Raw genomic sequence first — 20,638 nt, 5'->3', positions numbered from 1 at the left:
TTTGCTTAACCTCGCGATCCATAATCTCAACAGGCTTCTCAATGAAATGCATGGATTCATCAATTTGAACTTCATCAAGTGGAATGTGAAGGTTCTCGTCAGCTAAACACTTCTTGAGATTGGAAACATGGAACGTTGGATGCACATTACTGAGTGCGAGCGGCAGGTCAAGTCTGTAGGCAACTTTTCCCACACGCGCGAGAATCTTGAATGGACCAACATAACGAGGAGCAAGCTTACCCTTCTTCCCAAAGCGGACAACACCTTTCCAAGGCGACACTTTGAGGAGAACAAGATCACCAACTTGAAATTCGAGAGGCTTTCGCCTACGATCTGCGTAACTCTTCTGTCGGCTTCTGGCAGTCAGCAAATGATCACGGATCTTGGCGATTTTATCGGTTGTCTCTTGAACAAGTTCGGGTCCTGTGATTTGAGTTTCACCCACTTCGCTCCAACAAATCGGGGAGCGGCACTTACGACCGTAAAGTGCTTCAAATGGGGCCATACCGATACTGGAATGATAGCTGTTGTTATAAGAAAACTCGATCAAAGGCAGGTGTGAATCCCAATTACCTCCAAAATCAAGAACACAAGATCGGAGCATATCCTCAAGAGTTTGAATAGTTCGCTCAGACTGACCGTCAGTCTGAGGATGATATGCCGTACTCATGTCCAAGCGAGTTCCTAGAGCAGATTGGAGAGATTTCCAAAAGCGAGATATAAAACGGCCATCGCGATCGGATATGATGCTCAAAGGAGTACCATGGCGGCAGACGATTTCCTTGACATAAAGCTGCGCGAGATGCTCAACACGGTAGTTTTCACGAATGGGCAGAAAGTGAGCAGATTTAGTCAATCGATCCACTACTACCCAAATGCTATCATGTTTGCTTGCTGTCAAAGGTAACTTGGTAATAAAGTCCATCGCTATACCTTCCCATTTCCACGTAGGAATTTCTGGTTGTTCGAGCAAACCAGATGGGCGCTGGTGTTCAGCTTTAACTTTAGAACAAGTCAGGCACTTAGCTACGAACACAGCAATATCCTTTTTCATACCGGGCCACCAATAAGTTATGCGCAAATCCTTGTACATCTTATCAGCGCCGGGATGAATAGAATACCGAGATTTGTGCGCTTCACTCAGGATATCAGCGCGAAGATTCTCATCACAAGGGATCCAGATGCGATTGAGATAGCAGAGAATTCCACTCAGATTAGGGACAAAGAGTGCTTCCGCGCCACACGCTAACTCGGCGCGAAGGTTACCATTACTGATGGATGCGCGCTGCGCGTCACGAATACGCGATTCAAGGTTGCTTTGAATCGGCGCGAAGTGAAGCTGGGTGCGCGGCAAGATACAGTTAAGTTGGCAGGGTTTTCGGCTGAGCGCATCGGCTACCACATTAGCCTTACCAGGATGATACCGGATCTCACAATCGTAATCGCTGATGAGTTCGTTCCATCGGCGTTGCCTCATGTTAAGTTCCTTTTGATCAAAGATATGCTGAAGGCTTTTATGGTCAGTGTAGAGGATACACTTAGTACCATAAAGGTAGTGTCTCCAGATCTTCAAGGCAAAAACAACTGCACCAAGCTCGAGGTCGTGAGTTGTATAATTCTTTTCATGAACCTTGAGTTGCCTTGATGCGTAAGCGATAACCTTGCCTCGTTGCATAAGAACACAACCGAGACCTTGGTTGGATGCATCGCAATACACGACAAAATCATCATTACCCTCAGGTAGCGCAAGAACAGGAGCTTCACACAACAAACGCTTGAGCGTTAGAAAGGCTTCTTCTTGCTTCGAGCCCCAAATATACGGTTTACCTTTGTGCGTCAGAGCTGTTAAAGGCAAAGCGATCTTTGAGAAGTTCGAAATGAAACGCCGGTAATAACCAGCTAAGCCCAGAAAGGAACGGATCTCAGAAGGAGAGGATGGCGTAATCCAGTTCTTGATTGCTTCAATCTTGGATGGGTCGACATGAATACCCATCTTGTTTATAACATGACCAAGAAACTGTACTTCATTAGACCAGAATTCACACTTGGAAAGCTTAGCATAGAGTTGCTCGGTTCTAAGCTTTTGCAATACCAATCGGAGATGTTGCTCGTGCTCGGCCTTGGTCTTAGAATACACCAGAACATCATCGATAAACACGATCACGAATTTATCCAAGAAAGGCCTACACACCCGATTCATTAGATCCATGAAAACGGCGGGTGCGTTGGTTAGACCGAAGGACATGACCAAGAATTCAAAATGGCCATAACGAGTTCGAAAAGCAGTCTTCGGAACATCTTCATCGCGGATACGCAACTGGTGATAACCAGAGCGGAGATCAATCTTCGAGAAACAGGAGGCACCTTGGAGTTGATCAAAGAGGTCGTCAATACGCGGTAAGGGATACCGGTTTTTAATGGTGAGTTTGTTCAACTCGCGGTAATCAATACACATGCGAAACGATCCATCTTTCTTTTTAACGAACAACACCGGAGCACCCCAGGGCGAAGAGCTAGGGCGGATGAATCCTTTAGCAGTCAACTCTTGAAGTTGGCTGGCCAATTCTTGCATCTCAGCGGGTGCAAGACGGTAAGGAGATTTAGCTACGGGGGAAGCACCAGGGACAAGATCAACACGAAACTCGACTTCACGAGCGGGAGGGATACCAGGAAGATCATCAGGAAAAACTTCAGGAAAATCACGCACAACAGGGATATCGCGAAGCTTCTTTCCTTCATCGGGTTTAACCACATGGGCTAGAAATGCAATACACTTCTTCCGCATGAGTCTTTGGGCTTCGGCGCAAGACATAAGTTTAAGACCACTGGAGGGTTTTTCGCCGTAGATATGAAGATCACCATTTTCTCGAGGTATGCGAATCAATTTCTTGGCGCAAATAACTTCGGCGCGATTCTTCGAGAGCCAGTCCATACCAATGATAACATCAAAGCTTCCAAGAGGCATAGGGATGAGGTCGATCAGAAAATCGTTTTCGTTAAGGTTAAGCGTACAATCTTTAATCACCGAGTTTATTAAAACAGTTTCGCCATTAGCCAATTCAACTGAAAAATCTTCTTTTAAGTTATCGCGCGGTCGCGCAAGCTTCCGCTCAAAGGCGCGAGAGATAAAACTTCTATCGGCGCCAGTATCAAAAAGCATAGATGCATAAAATCCATTAAGCAAAAATGTACCATTAACTACGTCGTTATTCGCTTGCGCTTGGTGCGCGGTTATGTTAAAAGCTCGGCCACGCGTCACTTGGTTCGAAATTTGGTTCACCGGATTCGCTTGAGTAATCTGAACTTGTAGCCTTGGGCACGCGTTCCGGAAATGACTTGGATCACCGCAGTTAAAGCACGATCTGGGTCGTGGGTTTTGGTAAGTTGGCTGTGGGTTCTGCGGGTAAGCTGGTGGTGTTGGCGCAATCGGATTGGAGGGAGGGGTTCTACAGTACTCAACGGAGTGACCTACGCGGCCACATCGGTTACATTGTCGACACGGGACTTGAGGTGGGTGATGAAGTCTACAGGTTGGGCAAAAGGGTTGGTTTCCTGTGTAAGGTTTCTTAGTTGGCGGGGCAGGGAGTGCGGGATTGGTTATGGCATAGTTGTGGACTGCAGGAGGTGCTGGGTAGGTTGACAGTGGGTTAGGCGCGTAAACTGGAGGTTGATAAATGGGTTGTTGGACAATGGGCGGGTTGGTAAGCGCATAGGCTTGTCTGCGCCTACGTTTCTGGTTATGGTTTGAGGGTTCTGGTTTGGTTTCTGTTGGTTCAGGGACAGTCTTGGTGGGTTTGGTCTTCTCAGTTCCCCGCAGGAACAGGGTTCCTGCTCTGACATGGTTGTCGCTGAGCACAGCGGCCAATTCGATGGCGTCAGAGAGGGTTACTGGGTTTCTGGCCCATACAGAATCTTGAATTTCCATGGGGAGACCCCCAAGGAATTTCTCGATGGCTCGGCGGGAAGGGGTAACAAGGTGAGGGACCAGTAAGCTTAGCTCGTGGAAGCGCGTCGCGTACTCGCGCGCTTCACCGCTGTATTGCTTCAAGTTCCAGAATTCTTCCTCCAGGCGCTTAACTTCGTTGGGAGGGCAGAATTCTCGCGTAAGAATTTCCTTGAATTCCTCCCATGTCATGCTAGAAGCAGCCTCTGCGCCACGCGCATGAGCTACTCCATTCCACCATGTAAGCGCTCTGGATTCCAGGACACTGGAAGCATATAGGGTTCGTCTTTCTGAGGGGCATAGGGTATGGAGGAAAGTGTTTTCAATCTTCTCAAGCCATTGGAGCATCACGGTGGCTCCTTCAAGACCTGTGAACTTCGGAGGGTTACCCGCATTAAAGGACTTAATGTTATAACTGGAGGTATTAGCATTGTTTTGGCTCAAAGCTTGGGCTATTGCGGCGGCCATTTCCTGGGAACGTTGCTGTCTACGCATGCGCGAGGCTTCTCTTCTCTGAAATCGGCGAGATAGCGGAGGCATTCTATAAAAATTTTAATTTTAGTTAATATCTTGGTTTTAACGCAAAGTATAACCTCAAAAAGCTTGGTTTCACGGAGTCAGTTACTGTCAAAAGTTAAAGTAAAATAAATGACCCTAAATGCAGACTTAATAAAGGTAACAGATTCGAATCAAGAACCGACAATTCACGTATCACCATGACTTTCCGAATTCCCGATTTAAAATATACGAGCAAACGAGTATTGGAGATTGACGATTCATGTATCACCATGACTTTTCAATCTATAAAATATACAAGAAAATGAGTATTGGAGGTTGACAATTCATGTATCACCATGACTTTTCAAGTCTCCAACCTCATAACATAATCGTAAATGGAAATTGAAAATCAACTATTCATGTATCACCATGACTTTTCGGATTTTCAAATCCAACAAACGAATATGTAAGAAAAATCAATAAAAATCGAAATTCAATTAAAAATCGAAATATCGCGAAATAAAATCATATACTGCGCAAGCGCGAGCATATTCATAAATAACGAGTAATTAACAATAAGCGCGCAATCATGAGATTTCTCTCATGCGCGAGAAGGGACTCTTAGGTATTCTAGGCCGTTACGTCTAACCACCTATCCTAAAGTCAACGAGCTCTGATACCAATCTGTAACACCCCGACCAAAGGCGGATTATACATCGGGGCGCCACATATTGCTTCATTACTCGCGACACTATTGGTGTCAATATTTATTAATACACATTTTATCGCGCACGCGCAGCGGGGGAAATAAAGAACATAAATCAAACATAAATCAATATATTATAAATTATAACATTCAAACAACAGGAACTTGTCTTGATACATTTTAATTCTAGGTCCAAAAGTAAAAACGTCCTACGTGTCCACAAGCTCCAAGACAGCTACTGCAAACCTGAACATGTGTTAAAATAAACGTCAAACACTTGCGTGTTGGTGAGAAATCAAGTTTAATAGATAATCATAGATAATCACAGTAAATCTGCGCGCAACACGTGTATGTCTGGAGTTTAACAAGGGTGTAATCAGATTGTGATCAAGCCTAAGATAGTTCATAGATCATAGTTCAATCCATGCTCCCAATTGAGCATAAAAACGAGAAAACATCTGTGCAAGTGTAAACAAAGAAAACCGTAAACGATAGGTCTCCCGTGTTCAACTAATGGTACCAACGGAACTGCGGAATAGGCCGAACAAAGCGGTTAATGATACACACATACAAATAAACAGCCAAGTAAACGTCCTCAACACATGGGATACTGCGCGACTAAAGTTCATAAACAAGTTTAAGACTCAAGTTTTATATGAACACATGAACATCCCAAAGCATTTAAAATAAAAAGGGATTAGATACGAGATAACTCACTTGATAAACGATGCGGTGATAGATATGCAAGAATCAACTCTTAAACAAGCAAAGTTAACCTATAATTAAAGATTATTGTTTTAACGATTGGTTTTAAGTCTTGATTATAAGTTAGCATAATTAATAAGTAAACTATTATATATAATATATATATATTACCGGAAAAGCAGGAAGAACAAGGAGGAAGACGGAGGCAGAGAGGAAGACGGCAGAGAGAACAAGGAGCAAGAGAACAGGAGAGATTAAGTGTTTTGTGTGTGATGTGTTAGGAAAAATAATACTATTATTTATAGAGAAACCCTAGGAGACACAATCCCTAGAAAAAGGGGAAAAGATCTCAAAAAGTAAAAGATTCCAAAAGCAAAAGATATGGAAAGATATGGCAGCTGCAGGGGGCAAAGGAAAAGCTGACAGGGAACAGTAAAAAGCATGGGCGGGTCAGATAAAGGTACTGGTCAAGCATGGAAAAAGCAGATCTCAAAAGATAATGTCAGTCACTTTATCTGTCAACCAATGGGGTTGGTGCGCATGCTGCGCCGAAAGTAACTTTTCAGACATAAAGCAGATTAGGTCAACAGCTCAAAAGATAAGACAACACAAAAGCAAACGGCTAGATTCAACACAAGAAAACTCAAAGGGTACAGCGCGAGAAGGCTAAGGTGCGAAGGCAAACACAGAAGGTCAAGAGAGCGCGAACGCGAAGGTAGACAAAAACAACCTTAACGCGTCGCGGAAAGAACTATATTTCCATGCGCACTGCGGGAAGAACCACATTTCTTAGCGCGCCGCGGGAGGAACTAAGATTCCTAGCGCGCCGCGGGAAGAACTATAATTCTTCGCGCGTCGAGGGAACTACAAATCCTTAGCGCGTCGCGGGAAGCGTTTGTCTCGCGTAACGCAGGAACAGATGGTCTTCACGCAGGATTCCTTGTAAGGGGTCTGGCGCGTGGAGCTGCGCAGACATCCTTAGGCGGGAAGGAACAAAGGACAAGCAAAGAGAGGGAAGCAAGGCTTAAGGGCGGGACGGCGACAAGAGGGAAAAGAAGGCGGAAAGAGAGAGGAGAGGGACGGGACAGCGGAAAGAAAGAGAGAGAAAGAGGCGGGAAGGAAAATATATATTATTATTAAAAGTAAAATATAAGTATAAATATTAAATAATAAAAGAGAGATCGGGTCAGAGAAACGGGTACCTGGGTCGGGTCGGATCGGGGCAGATGTCACATGCTTACCCCCATCTCAAGCACAATCAGGACAATACAAACCAGGTTGAAGCAGATTGGTTCAACATATAACCGTAAGCTAAAAATCTTTTAGTGATAAGAAGAAAATGCACCTAGGTGAAATTTATATGGATGAAATGTCAAGTGAGGTCGTACGAGCAATGCCTAAACCTAAATCTATATTAGCAGATTTTGGCCCAGCATTGTTTCACCCGAGCTGCAATCCAGTATATGACGGTCACAGGCCTCCACCCTTAGTACTTCATAAAAATATTTATTGACTAAAAACCTCGAGCCCCAATAGTGTATCCTCAGAGTCACCATCCCCTTGGTAACACGTAAGCTCTCGGCCCTGTCTAATATGCGCCTTTTGGCCTCTTTTTTTCTAATTTTTTTTCATTTTCTTTAACTTGTTTTAAGTGAATGCTTCTTTGGCATTTTTGCATAACTTTCTCATTCACTTTTATTTTCAAAATAATTGCACATCTTTGACGTTCGTGTAACAATACTTTGTGCACTTATGCATCTTTTACCTAAATATATATAACTATTTTTCTAAGCTCGTATAAAATTTGGACATAGCGGGGCGTCACCACTAAACTCACACATAAAACAAATAATAAAAGAGTTCCATTTTAGCTCATTGTATCTTGAAACCATTAAACTCACACATGAACCAAATAATAATAATATTCAATAAAAACTTCGCTCAAAACACTTAAAAGTGTAAAGAATATTTATGTAATAATACGTATAATTGAGACCAAATCAGTGATTTTTTTTGGACCAGAGGTTTTGGAGAGGACTAATTAATTGAAAGATAGCAGCCACATATTACACTATATATTAAAGAAGAAGTGCTGCTACAATGTTAGAGACACCTTAGTAATTTCATAGTTATTATTATTTGAAAGAAAGCAGGAACAGATACTGAAAAAGACAGTTGTATGTCTGTGCTGCTGACAGTACAACACCTAATGCGTTGTTATTTGGGAAAATTCTCAAAATAGCCCCTTTTAGAGAGAAGATTCCTAAAATAGCCCTTTTTTCCTCAAAATAATTTAAGATTTTTACTGGGAAGACGCATTGGAAAAAGATAATAATAATAATGAGGGACCGGTCCAAATTCTGAAGGAAAGTAACGTAGCAGACGAGATATTGGAAAATAATGAAGTTAAAGTTCAAATTATTTTGTAATCTTGGAGCAAAAGTCCAAATTTTTCCAAAACTTTTTATTTTAAAAAACCGTATTGAGAGACTGTTTTTTTATGTTTCCTACATTTCCCGTCCATATTTTTAAATTACAGGAAAAAGAGATTTTGAAATCTCGTCTTGAGAGACACATTTAGGATGAATTTGTTCTTAACAGACGAGATTCTTTATTTCTTCCAACTTTCATGCTACACTCACACACACTTATACATACATACATACATATATAAAAATTCCGTATATATATATGTATGTACGTGTGTGTATTCCGTATATATATATATATATATATATATATATATATGTATATACATACATAGGCAAAGTATAGAATGAAAACCCACTTGAGTTGTGAAAACCCACGAAAACCCTATGTAACATCGTTTTTTTTTTTGTTACATGTAATATATGTTGTAACATTTAATACAAAATATCGATCATTAAAAAAAATTGTTTTGCTATTTTTTAACATTTTTTTACTAATTTTTTTATATGTTTAAAGAAGAGAGAAAATGTTATATTTATATTAACATTTTTTATTAATTTTAATTGTGAACTACAAGATTTAATCTTTAATTAAAAACATGTGGTTAGGAATGAGTTTCTAGAGTTTTCACAACTCAAGTGAGTTTTTATTTTAACCTAACCCTACATACATATGTATATGTATGTATATACATACATGTATATATGTGTGTATATATATATGTATATGTATGTATGTATACATATATGTATATATGGAATTATACACACAAACACATACATATATATACGGAATTATATATATATACATACATATATATATGTATACATATATGTATATATGTATATATATACACACACATATATACATGTATGTATATACATACAAATACATATGAATGTATATACATATATATATATATACGGAATTTATATATACATATATATATATGTGTGTTTATATAATATATATATATGTTTTTATATATATGTACGTATATGTATGTATAAGTGTGTGTGTGTGTAGCATGAAGGTTGGAAGAAAGAAAGAATCTTGTCTGTTAAGAACAAATTCATCATAAATGCGTATCTTAAGACGATATTTCAAAATCTCTTTTTCCTAGAATTTAAAAATATGGACGGGAAATGTATGAAACATAAAAAAACAGTCTATCAAAACGATTTTTTAAAAGAAAATGTTTTGGAAAAATTTGGACTTTTGTTCCAAGATTACAAAATAATTTGAACTTTAACTTCATTATTTCCAATATCCCGTCTGCTACGTTACTTTCCTTCAGAATTTGGACTGGTCCCTCATTATTATTATCTTTTCTCAATGCGTCTTCCCAGTCCAAATCTTAAATTATTTTAAGAAAAAAAAGGCTATTTTGGGAATCTTCTCTCTAAAAAAAAAAAGACTATTTGGAGAATTTTCCTTCGTTATATTATTTACGAAATTGCCCGTATATTTTGTTCAAGTGGCCAATTAATAAGCAGTTGTTTGTCAGCCCTGTTCTGTCTTTTACTCCTAGTCAGAAATTAGTGCTGGATCATTTACTCAAAGGTAACTTTTTTAGTTTGTTTCTTTGGTTTTTTTTTTTAATGCATTTAAAGTAAATATTTTTCTGATAGGAAATTATTATACTATATATAAATTAAAACTCATAGCTATAATAGAAAGATTATAATCCAATCAGTGGCTGCCAGTTTCTTTTTTTTTTATTGTTTTTTAAATCTACTTTATAATATATTGATTTGAAACTAGATGAAGTATTCGAATTTTTTTTTGTTTTTGTTTTAGTATTTGCTCATTTGAAAGTAATAAAAACAACAAAACAGAAAGTTGCTGTTGTGTTATTGTTTTGTTGTTGTAACTTGCAAGTCCCGAGTTCGAACTTTCTTGAAGCCATTTTTTTTGTTTTTTTAAGTTGGTGTGGTGTTTTGTTTTTTAATTTGTTTTAAATACGTCAGTTTGAGGAATTATTTTTTTTGGTTTTGTTTTGATACCGTAAAGAACGTGGTTGATACTAACCGAATTCACGTAAACTCACAGAAACAACGCCCGGATGTAATCAACACAGAACTATTCAGCAAGCCCCGACGCAACGCGCTAGGTAACAACATAGTATAATATAAATAGGAGACATGCACCATCAATCAGAGGTGATTTGCCAGACTACAAAGCAGCCACAACTTGACTTCCATGTTATTGTTATTATTATTATTATTATTTTCTCTCATGTTTCTGGGTTACACAACCACAAAAACCATATTATGAAGAGTAAGAGCATTCTCATCAACTCTACGTTTAATGTGAAGGGTGTTTTTATAATTTAGGGAGTGATTCAGGGTGTTGTAAGTGAAAAGTTTTTATATTTTAAAAAAAGTAGTGATTTTTCTGTATATTTGAAAAGTTATTGTTAATCCTCTATAATTTTTTAATATATTTTGAGAGTGGTTGTGAGTGAAGGAAAGAGAAAAAGGTAATGATAAAAGATATAAAAAAGTATTATTTAATTAAAATAGAGAGAGAAAATGTAATGAGTTTTAGTGTAATTTTTTATTTAGGGATAGAGAGTGGGATGAGAATGCTCTAAGGCATTATTATTATTAATATTTTCGTGGAGTGAGGGTTTAGAGTCCACAACAGCCACAACCCATAAGTCAGAAATCCTTTGGAGGTGTTCGGATTCACACCTATTCATTTTAAACTAAATAAATTCAACTTTAAATTAAATGTATCTTTTTGACCTAGAAAACTAATTCTTTTCGTCTTCGTTTCTTGAAAACCCATTAATATATAATTCCTTCTCGCTAAAATAGTTGTTAGATCGTTAAAACCGGCGCTTCGTAGATATAATAAACTAATTTTTCTCGTATTAATAATAAATTATTAGTTGAAATAATATTTACATAATATAGTATGTTAACTTTAGTAATTAGTTTCATTAGCTTTAAACCGTTAAACTTTAATTCGGTAATATTAATTCGTTAAAACTTTGTTGTTAGTTTAAAATTCATTAAACCATTAAAGATAAATTTATAATTCGATTTCGTTAGTCATTATAATTCGAGTAAAACTATCATTAAAATCTGTAATCCGTAAACATTATATTTCTTATAATTGTGTTAAATTATTAATAAAAAAATAGTAAAAATAATACTTAGTTCGTTAAAAAAATTCCGTTAGAGTTAAATATAATATTATCCGTAAACCACATTAAAACAATGTAATACCGCGTTAACCAAATATTTATAACTTTCTTTTTCAATTTCAATCTCGATAGTTAGACTTTGCTTTTGTTTTAATTATAGTTCGAGAAGTTCAATCGTTTCGGATTTTTTAATGCACTTTCGGTTGCTTCGGTTTCATTATTGTGCTTACAGTTTATATTTCAAGTTATCTTCGATTTCGATGTGAGTTTCTCACACCCCCTTTTTAAACGTTTTCATATTTTGGGGGTAGTATATGTATCCTATCAAACTTCAAGATTTATAGTTTTGCTTACAAGCTACAATTCATATCATGGACTTCTGTGCTTACTTGCTTAGTTGATATATACGTGTATTTTAAGTGGTTGCCTTAATAAGTATGATTATACGCCCCTCTTTGCACTCAGGTCCATTTGTATCGAGTGGAAAAGGGACCTCATATCTGAGTACGTTGGTAGCCCCAACTGGAAAGGACCTTCGTTTGTTCTTTACACTCAAGTCCATTGCATCGAGTGTAAAGAACCCTTATGTGCTCATTTAACAAGTTTCGTATAATTGTATAATTTTTACGTATTTAATCAAACTGTAGGAATCTCACCAGCTATGTTTATACAAAATAATAGCTAACTTTATTTTATACATATGCTACAGGTGTAGAGATACGAGAATAAATGTTAGAAGACACATAGCATGCTTATAGGATATTCAAAGAACAACTTATTGTTTCGTTTGTTCATTTGTTTACAACTTGTATTATTTGATAAACTTGTGTTACATGATAATTTAAATGAAATAATATTATTATGGTCACCTAATAGTGTCACGTGTGTTTGTGCAATATGTACGTCACACTCAGGCGTTTCCACTTTCGCCAGGGTGTTATATACTGAGAGGTGATCTAGTCATTTGAGTTGTTTAATATTGTTGGAGAGACTGGGAGGTAATCCAACCAACCAGCTTGCGTCATACGTCCTTTAGACTTTCCTTCTAGGTCACACCCAGAGAATGATCAGGGATCCACTAGGATGTCTAGGGTGTCGTAGCTTTAGATCCCGGTAAGCATCCAAGATTCACAAATAGGATTAACGCCTTTCTCATTATTGTTTTCGTCTAAGTCTTAGAGTTTTTAATTTAATTTATTAGTTCACTTTAGCTTAATTAATTAGTCTTAAATAATAATTAGTTTTAAAATAAAATAAATAAAAATCCAAAAAATAATATTTTTCTTAATTATTAGTTTAAATAGCTTTTAGAATATAGTTTCGTTAATTTAATAAGTGTCTCTAGGGTTCGATATTCCTAGACTTCCCATGGCTATTTTACACCTGATAGGTTCACTTGCCTGTTGCTAGTGGTTTGGTTTAGGGTATTCTAGGTTTTTATTACTCGTTGTGCGAGGTTGATTAATTGCAATATTTTTATATACCACTTTTAGCGCATCACGGGTTTTTATTCCGTGCTCGTACGGGTCCATATTAACTGCATTAATCACCTGTGACCTGAAATATAACAAACACGTATGAAGTGCCGTAGTTTGTGCAATAAATAACTAAAACTACACAATTAACGAATTAACATATATACAAATTAACCAACCATCACTTATGTGAGGGGAAGTGTCATCTAAATTTTTTAGGGTCTGTAACACATAATAAAATCAGACCCTTGCCATAAAAAAATATGCTTTCATCATGTGATTCCTATTATGCGTGTATTTGACTATAGCCCATAAACCCTATTGTCAAATAATCAGAAAGCCAAAGTTGATTATATATAATTTATTAATTTTTAGAATTTGAGGGCTCTTTTAATAAGCGGGAGCCTAAATTCATTGTTTTATTTTCTCTCCCCCTTAACGTAACCCGAGTGCGGCCTATTTAATCCCAACATGTTGCATCCTCTTACAACATAATCATTTCATCTAACATTAACATACATTGTTCTTTCCTACAATATTCTCTTACAAGACTACAATAACTAGAAAAGAAGACCATGCAATAATCCAAGGCCAAGCAAGGTTCTTTCATAATCTATATGGTGGTATAAGTGGTGTGGCTCTAAGATGTGCCTTGGAACTCAACATTGCTGGCATAATCAATAGCCACGACAAACCGGTCACCCTGTCTCAAATCGCTCATGCGATTAACTCTCCATCGTTAAACATCGATGGTCTCTCACGTCTCATGAGGTTCTTGGTCCACAAACAAATATTTAACATGGTCCATCAACCAGAACAGGAAGAACCACACTACTCGATGTTCCAAGTTTCTCTTTAAAGACTCCAAGACTACCCTCGCACCATGGGCAATGTTTTTCACAGATCCATTTATTTTTTCACTATTTTATAACCTAAAGCATTCCATTGAAGAGGGGTGTACAGGAGCACTCAAAACATTTGGTGAAGAGTTATCATTAGTGCTTTTAGTGTAATTGGGGGGATCAACTTGTTGACCAAGTTAATTGTAATATGAATCCTAAATAAATCAGATGGGGGTGTACACTTATTTGATCTTATTATAATCAATCCTATTGGTACTTAGGGGCGGAGCCCCTAAGCTATGGGGGTTACAAGGGGTGGCAGCCTCTGGCAGAGTCTAAGGGGCAGAGCCAAAGGCAGTTGTCTGACCCTAACCATAAAACAGTTTCTTGATCATACGAGCAGTGACGGATCCAAGAATTTTTTTCAGGGGATGCGCTCTTTTTAGATGCTTCAATTTCATAGAGTTGGATATAAAAAAATTTTGAGTCGGTTCGATGGTTCGGTTTTATATTTACTAATAAAATCATAGCTTCAAGACTTCAACAATCAAATTTGTGACATCTATACTATAATCTACTGCTGAAAATTCATTATATATTTGCAATCATCCAAGTAGATATAAGATGTACAATAATTGAAATAAATATATTTGATATTTTGTTATTTCAAATTAGGGTTGTTCATGATCCGGTTTTGATGGTTTTTAAGACAAGCATTAAGGCAAACCGTTAGTAACGGTTTTTCATTATAGAAAGCCGAAACCAAAACATTGAAATTTAAAACCGAACCATTACTAACGGTTTGGTTTCATGATTTGAGTTTTATTTCGCATTTGTATATAATATCATATAAAAAAGCTACCTAAAGACAAGTTCAAACATAAAAACACAAGATGTCCAAAATAATATTCACACATGTACAGAAACTAGAAGTTGTAAAAAAAAAAAGATATTATACATTTGAATTGAGCTAAATGAATAGAGATCTTTGCATTTCATAAATAACAAAAAAAAAAATTTAAATGAACATCCAGCTTCTAGAACCGAACCTGGGACATCCGACGTTAACCTAGAAAACCAAGGCCTTTGCCACTCCACCACTTCACTACTTTGGTTAACAGGTGCACTCCAATTTTATAAGGGGGTGCACTCCAGATTTTATATATAGTATTACACTATTATTTCGAAACTCGGGGTTCCCGTGCACCCCTACCTCCAAGGTAGATCCGCCCATGCATATGAGACTTCTTCTGGTTCATTAAAAATTCTCTCACAAAAACAATACTCCAATTCTTGCTCAATTGAATTTGAGTTTTATCTTGTCAAAGCATTTGGGAATCACAAATAGTTTTGGTCTGAAATTGCAAACCACGACTCTCAGATATCCAAGATAATCTGTTTTCTGTTCAATTTCCCTAACAGGTAAGTGATCTTTTTTCTCACAACCGCAAGCTAGTAAGAGCTTCAATGAAGCAATGGCATGTACTGCTAGGATGGATATTGAAGTGATCATGTCAAGTTATGACTTTGGTAGCCGAAAAGGGACATTGGTTGATGTTGGTGGTGGTGTTGGTGTTGGTGTGACCATAAATGAGATTGTAACCAAATATCCACATCTTAAAGGTGTTAACTTTGACTTGCCTCATGTTGTTGCATCTGCACCAGCATATGAAGGAGTTACCCATGTTGGAGATATATGTTTACAGCCATTCCCCATGCAGATTCATTCTTTATCAAGGTACTACGCGTTTTATCTCGTGTTGGTGACGAGGACTAGGAGTGTTCAACGAATCGAATTTCGATTAATCGAATTATTATTCGAGTTTTGTAATTTTGAATCTGGATTTGAATTCGAAATTCGAATTGAATTTAAAATAACCAATTCGATTCCATATCAGTCAAAAAGAAAACTTATTCTAATTCAAATTTCAAAACCACTACAAACTTGAGTTTTTTAACAACAAAAAATATTCAAGTCCATAAAATAAATAAACCATTCAAAGTTACAGCATCCATAGCATCCTAAATATTCAAAGTGATCTCGTTCAATTACATGTTCGCAGCTTCTGACAAAAGTGCTATAAATTAATAACCCATATAATGAACTTCCAACTTTTAGTCTTTTGAACTGAAAAGACGTTTGTAATTTATTTTTTATAAATTTGTGTGTGTATATATATATATGTGTATGTATGATAAAAATAAATGTATAATTTGAACTTGAATATCGAATAGAATCGAATTTAAAATCATAAATTGGTTTTTGATTCGTAATTTGAACACTAAATCGAATTCGGACTGAACCAGGATTCGGTTTTCCAAAACCGAATTCGAAACTTCAAATTCGAGTTCGATCAGAATCGAATTTAAAGTTCCTCGAATCCTATTCAATTACTAAACACCCCTAACGAGTACTAAGAAAATGAGCCCATGGCCAATTGGACAACATTATTCTTGGATCATATTATGTTGTTACTATTGGCCCATTGGGTATAACACAAGTGGACTTAAAAACTGATTTGAGTTTTATTAATTTATTATATATTGTTTTAAAATTCTTTTAAATTTTTTATAAAATTTGTGCATTCGCCGATAACAGGCTCTAGACTGTGGTCGAGGCTTGCATAAATAATTTATATAATGTAACAAATTATATATAATTGAATTAATTTAAATAAACACAAATTTAGTTTGGATACAATTCTAACGATTCAAAAGAAAGTTGTGTTTATGTGTACCACAATCCGTTGTTACTCATAATGTTGGTATTTCATGTATATATAGTCAGTACTACATGATTGGGGTGATGACAAATGTGTACAAATTCTTAAAAATTGTCGGCAATCCATGGCCAACTGATATGCTAAAAGTAGTCTAATAAAAACACGCTAATCTAGACACTAAGTAATAAATTCTAGACTCTTAACTTAACTAAAACTACAAACCGGCAAGTGAACCGGTCGACTCTAGTATAGCTAAGTAAGTCCGGATATCGAACCCACAGAACTCTTTAAATTACGTTAACTAGCTAAATTTAGACTTAACTATAGACACGACTATTTATCTATTATTATTAGGGGGTTTTACTAAAAAACTAAAATTAAACTAATTAATAAAACTAAAGACTTAAAAACGACTTAACCCTGGACTTAATTCAAATGATGACAAGATAACTACCTAGGCTAGAATCCCCTAAATTTCAGTTATCAATTAACCCAGGATAATACTTAGTTATGGAACTAGGATCGTAAAATAGACGCTTAAGAGAAAACCCGAACAGGACCCCTGACCCTTCTCAAGAGACACCTATGGATTTCTAATAAGTTTTAACGCACACCAGTATTAAAAATCAAGTTTCCTTACGATCACTTAATTGATTACAAATTAGTTCCTTTATACGAAATCCTACCTTACAGCGCGGAAATCAAAGGCGGTCTAATATATTCAATTGACTCGATAGACAAAGTTAATCGATCAAACTTAGACGGACTCCTTACGAAGAACTAAATCTAGCAATCCTGATCAACAAAGACCTATCAATAACCTAGCACCTTACAGCTATTTAGGTTAGCAGCACACTTAGGTTTATTTGATTAACTAATATTATTCCTATGATCTTAATGCATATCAATCATAAAATAATCAAGAACACAAAGTAATTGACCTAATAGCGACCTATCATAATGACAAACAATAATCAAGGCAACTATGGAATAATAATAATAATAATAATAATAATAATAATAATAATAATAATTATTATTATTATTAATCAAACAATCCTAAATATCCATATGCATCAATTTAATATAATTAAACCTTTTAACTAGTTCATAAAAACCATAACGATAAATAAATCTCTAGTCAAAATCAAACGTCAACAAAGGTTCATCATAAGGCTAGGCAGTCTATAATGTTTAGCCTAGCATCTTAAAATCAAACAAAACAATAATAGACGAAATCATGACGAAAATAAATAAGAACGAAAGATTAAAGGCGATAAAACCCCGTGGTCTTCGTTCTTGGATGATAAGTGTAACACCCCGACCAAAGGCGGATTATACATCGGGGCGCCACATATTGTTTCATTACTCGTGACACTATTGGGTGTCAATATTTAATAAATACGTTCATTCGCGCACGCGCAAAGTAGACATAAGATAACATAAATCATCATAAATCAATATATTATAAATCATAATATTCGAACAGCAATAACTTGTCTTGATACATTTTAATCTAGGTCCAAAAGTAAAAACGTCCTACGTGTCCACAAACTCCAAATGTAGCTACAGCAAACATGAACATGTGTTAAAATAAACGTCAAACACTTGCGTGTTGGTGAGAAATCAAGTTTAATAGATAATAATAGATAACAATAATCACTGCGCGCAACACGTGTATGTCTGGTGTTTAACAAGGGTGATATCAGATTGTGACCAAGCCTAAATAGATCATAGTTCATAGTTCAATCCGTGCTCCCAAATGAGCACAAAAACAAGAAAACATCTGTGCAAGTGTAAACAAAGAAAACCGTAAACGATAGGTCTCCCGTGTTCATCTAATGGATCCATGAAAACTTCGGAATAGGCCGAACAAAGCGGTTAATGATACACACATACAAATAAACAGCCAAGTAAACGTCCTCAACACATGGGATACTGCGCGACTAAAGTTCATAAACCAGTTTAAGACTCAAGTTTGTACGAACACATGAACATCCCAAAACATTAAAAATAAAAAGGGATTAGGTACGAGATTACTCACTTGATAAACGATGCGGTGTAAGATAAAGCAAGAACCAACTTTAAACAAGCACAAGTTAACCTATAAACAAGATTATTGTTTTAATGATTTGTTTTAAGTCTTGATTATAAGTTAGCATAATTAATAAGTAAATTATTATATATTATATATATTACCGGAAAAGCAGGGCAGAACAGGGAGGAAGACGGAGGCAAAGAGAGGAGACGGCAGAGGAATAACAACGGCAAGAAGCAAGAGAGAACATGAGAGATTAAGTGCTTTGTGTGTGTAGTGTTAGGAAAATAACATTATTATTTATAGGGAAACCCTAGGGAACACAATCCCTAGAAAAGGGGAAAAGATCTCCAAAAAGTAAAAGATTCCAAAAGCAAAAGATATCAAAAGATATGGCAGCTGCAGGGGGCAAGATAAAGCTGACAGGGAACAGTAAACAGGCATGGGCGGGTCAGATAAAGGTACTGGTCAGGCATGGAAAAAGCAGATCTCAAAAGATAATGTCAGTCACTTTTTCTGCCAACCAATGGGGTTGGTGCGCATGCTGCGCCAAAAGTGGCTTTTCAGACATAAGACAGGTTAGGTCAACAGCACAAAAGATAAGATATCAAAAGCAAACAAACAGAAGAAAGGACACAAGACAGCGCGAGAAAGCTCGAGCGCGAAGGCAGACACAGAAGGTCAAGAGAGCGCGAGCGCGAAGGCAGACAGAACTAATCTTTGCGCGCCGCGGAAAGAACTATATTTCTAAGCGCGCCGCGGGAAGAACTTCAATTCTAAGCGCGTCGCGAGAAGAACTATATTCCTTAGCGCGTCGCGGGAAGAACGGGATCCATAGCGCGCCGCGGGAAGAACTAAAATCCTTAGCGCGCTGCGGGGGACAGTTCGTCTCGCGTATCGCAGTAACAGGTGGTCTTCACGCAGGCTTCCTTGTAAGGAGTCTGGCGCGTGGAGCTGCGCAGACAACCTTAGGCGGGAAGGAACAAAGGACAGCAAAGAGTAAGGAGAGAGGGAAACAAGGCTTAAGGGCGGGACGGCGACAAGAGGGAAAAGAAGGCGGAAAGAGAGAAGAAGGAAGAGGGAGGGGACGACGGAAAGAAAGAGAGAGAAAGAGGCGGGAAGGAAAATATATTATTATTATTAAAAGTAAAAATATAAGTATAAATAAATATTAAATCACAAAAGAAAGAGATCGGATAAGGGAAACGAGTACCTGGGTCGGGTCGGATCGGGGCAGATGTCACAATAAGTACTTCGCCGGCTGATTCCTAGCCTTCAAACCCACCAAATATTGCAATCCTAAGCTCCAGGAAACTCCAAATTCGGCTCTGGTTCGCAGGGTATGCGCAGAATTAAGTTTAGAGGTGTTTAAATAGGTTTCCTGGGCCCAAACTGATGAAAATACGCGAAACGAAATGCCCGGCGCGCCGCGCGTCGGGATTTGGCCTCCCGGTCGCGCGGCGCTCCGGATGAGGGGGCTGACCGGTCCGGTTCGTTTCCTAATGCGGTCCGGTTCACCGGTTTGGCTTGTTTTAACTCTTTTTTCGCCCTTTTTAACCATGAACAAGTCTCGGAACCTACACTATTCAAATATGTTAGTAATATATAAATTTTAATAAAAACTGAACGAAAACTAATAAAATATTATATTAAATATACAAGGGATTTATATATATTTAGCATTATATCACCAACAAAATTGGGAAAGTTATTATTGCCGATATTGTCCTTAATCTTGGAGGAGATGATGTCTTTGATGATGCACGCATTAGTGTGGATATGACTATGCTAGTAACTTGTGATGGTGGGAAAGAAAGGACTGAAGTTGAGTGGAAGAGGATTTTGGAAGAAGCAGGTTTTTCTCGTTACAATGTCGTCAAGGTTCCTACTATCGTATCCATTATCGAAGCTTATGGACTGACGCCAAATCGCCAATGAGTTTATTTCTTATTTCTAAATGAGCATCTCAAACTCTTTATCATGTGTACTTGAGTGTTCCTCACTTGTGTTTTTGTTATTGTTTCAATAAATTATGCTTCTATCATCTTTATAAATTATATTTAAGTAATTGTAGGATAGTCCTAAGGTTGGTGCCCCAGTACGCCATAGGCAAAGTCATTTAAT

General features: G+C 37.2%; 1 pseudogene; it reads left to right on the top strand.

Moving 5' to 3' along the window:
• Positions 1-7,212: 7,212 nt before the first annotated feature.
• LOC143626392 (desmethylxanthohumol 6'-O-methyltransferase-like) lies at positions 7,213-20,452 on the top strand (annotated as a pseudogene).
• Positions 20,453-20,638: the final 186 nt, after the last annotated feature.

This window comes from Bidens hawaiensis, unplaced genomic scaffold, assembly GCF_021521415.1.
Source record: "Bidens hawaiensis isolate Kalapana, Puna unplaced genomic scaffold, B.hawaiensis_p1.1 tig00004357_1, whole genome shotgun sequence".
NCBI classification, from domain to species: domain Eukaryota; kingdom Viridiplantae; phylum Streptophyta; class Magnoliopsida; order Asterales; family Asteraceae; genus Bidens; species Bidens hawaiensis.
The sequence above is the reverse complement of the archived record's forward strand: the minus strand, read 5'-3'. Positions and strand labels throughout refer to the sequence as shown.